Source organism: Chrysochloris asiatica, unplaced genomic scaffold (genome assembly GCF_000296735.1).
Source record: "Chrysochloris asiatica unplaced genomic scaffold, ChrAsi1.0 scaffold00190, whole genome shotgun sequence".
NCBI classification, from domain to species: domain Eukaryota; kingdom Metazoa; phylum Chordata; class Mammalia; order Afrosoricida; family Chrysochloridae; genus Chrysochloris; species Chrysochloris asiatica.
Window position 1 is genome coordinate 3,109,731 of NW_006408708.1, and position 2,392 is coordinate 3,112,122.

The 2,392-nt window shown below is 37.9% G+C and overlaps 1 pseudogene; it reads right to left on the minus strand.

Moving 5' to 3' along the window:
* The window catches only part of LOC102815891, a 9,378-nt pseudogene extending 7,686 nt beyond the window's left edge, over positions 1-1,692 (minus strand).
* Positions 1,693-2,392: the final 700 nt, after the last annotated feature.

Consider the following 2,392-nt stretch of genomic DNA (forward strand, 5'->3'; position numbering starts at 1 on the left):
TAATTTGAGTAGAATTGGTGACAGCTCTTCCTTGAATGTTTGGTAGAACTCACCCATGAAGCCATCTGGGTCTGGACTTCTTTTGTTGGAGAGTTTTTTGATGACCTGATCAATTTCTTCTTTTGTTATGAGTCTGTTCAGGCTTTCTACTTCACTGTATGTAAGTTTAGGTAGGTCGTGTTTTTCTAAAAATGTATCTATCTCTTCTAAGTGTTCAAATTTGTTGGAGTACAACTCTTCATAGTATTCTGTTAATATCTTTTTTATTTCCTTTGGTTCCATTGTGACAAATCCCATGTGATTCCTAATGCATATAATTTGTGTCTTCTTCCTCTTTTCTTTTGTTATTTTTGCAAACTGGCTAAATTTCAAAGATGGCTGAAAACTTAACCAAGGCAGGCATGTCATTATTTGGGAAAACCTAAATCTCTGACGATTGCAAAGATACCATCTGGGTAGATTCCCATCAAGATTTTTACTACTCAGCGGTTTGGAACCTTACAAGCTTTCAGAAGTGGCTTTCCCTACTCATTAATGTTAGCACAAAAGAGTGTTGATTGAATGCTGGACAGGCTTGCTGAGGGGACAGTTGAAGTGTCTTATCCATAGGCAATACTCTAGCCCTACTTCTCCTCCCTTACCTTCACCCTACCATCATAATTATTATCACTTTCCTTGGGTATGTTATATAATAGCTTTTCTTTGAATATATTGTGATCATTATTCACTATTGTTGTTATTAAGTGTCGTTGAGTAATTTCCGACTCATAGTGACCCTGTATAGGGCTTCCTAGGAACAGCTGGTGGGTCTGAACTGCTGACCTTGTGGTTTGCAGCCCAATGCTGATTCTACAGCGTCACACCAGGAGTCTATTGTTCATTACAGAATCAAGCAATGTAGTATGAACATATATTTGTCTCTTCTATAATCTATTATGTTTTTCTGGTGTTATAACTAGCTCTTTTTATACATACACAAACACTCACACTCTGTGGCAAGCATACACTGTAATAGTTATCCCAGACTTTCCCCAAAGGGACCTAAAGTCAGTTTCTCGAGGAAGAGTACACTGGGGAAGAGAATAACTAAACATTGTGAGGTCCCATTGGACATAGGGTCCACGTTGACATTGGTATACAGAGACCAAAAGCATCATCATGAACACCTGCTAGAGAGAGGGCACAAGTAAAGTCAAGTAATAAATGGAGTCCTGGCCACAGTCTGGGACCATTGGTTCCATTGAGCCACTTGTCGTTTCTACCATCCCCAAATATGTAATTGGGGATGGCATACTTGGCAGTTAGAGTAACTCCCACATTGGATCCTTGAGCTCATTCTTCTTTCAGTGGGTGGGAATGATAAGAGCTAGTGGCCTATCTGCACAGGGGTCCCTCTGCTCCACTTTCAAACTTTCAATCTGTACCTCTATTTTTAGTCATTCCTCTTCCTTATCTTCTGTAATACCAAGTACCTCCAACTCCTTTTGAGCCTTCCAAAGTTTTGACTTTCTTTTCATCAGTTTTCCTTAGATCAACTTTATGTCTTCCAACATTTTTTTGGACTCTCATCTGCAATAACAAATCTATATGTGTGTGTGTGTGTGTTCTTGAGTTTCTATAACTTTAAAATGAATTTACTATCATTGCAGCAGTTTGGGAGATAAAATAAATTTCCATTCTACCATATTTCATTATGCATACAGTTCTGTTCTTATGTATAGCTGGCATTTTTTAACTTCATCAATTTGTGTTTTCATGCATCATTCTACCAGGGCCTACTCACTTATAAGGATGGGTATTTGCAATTAGCAAGTAATTGAAAATAATAAATAATATAATACAGTTATAAGTGCTTTGCACATATTCATCCTCTGATTTTTTTATTTATAAAAAAAGACAATAAATTTGAAGAGCTAAACTGTGGCTGGAATGTAAAGGTCTTCACATTTGAATTAGACTTGAAAGCTGAATAATGATAAGCAACAGCAAACATTTATTGAGAAATTATGTAGTAAACTCTGTGCTAGGAACTTTCTATTCATCATGAAAAGGGAACTCTTATTAGCTTCATTTTGCAATGAGGAGAGAGGCTCAGATTTGAAGACAGGTGGTCTGCCTCCAAAGCAAGCAATGTTAATTACTGCATCAGAGGGAGGAATCTGGATGTCACTGGGCTTGGGAAACTCCAGTCTATAACATAATAATCATTCATCACATTGCTTCATTGGGTGGTAAATATTTGAGTACTACTAGTATTCCTCCTCTACTAGACTTGTGAGCTCCCTGAGGATGTACATGTGTACCTGTGTTATGTGTGTAGACACACACACATACATTGTTGTTTGTTGTTGTCAGGTGCCATCGAGTCGGAACCGACTCATAGCGACTCCAT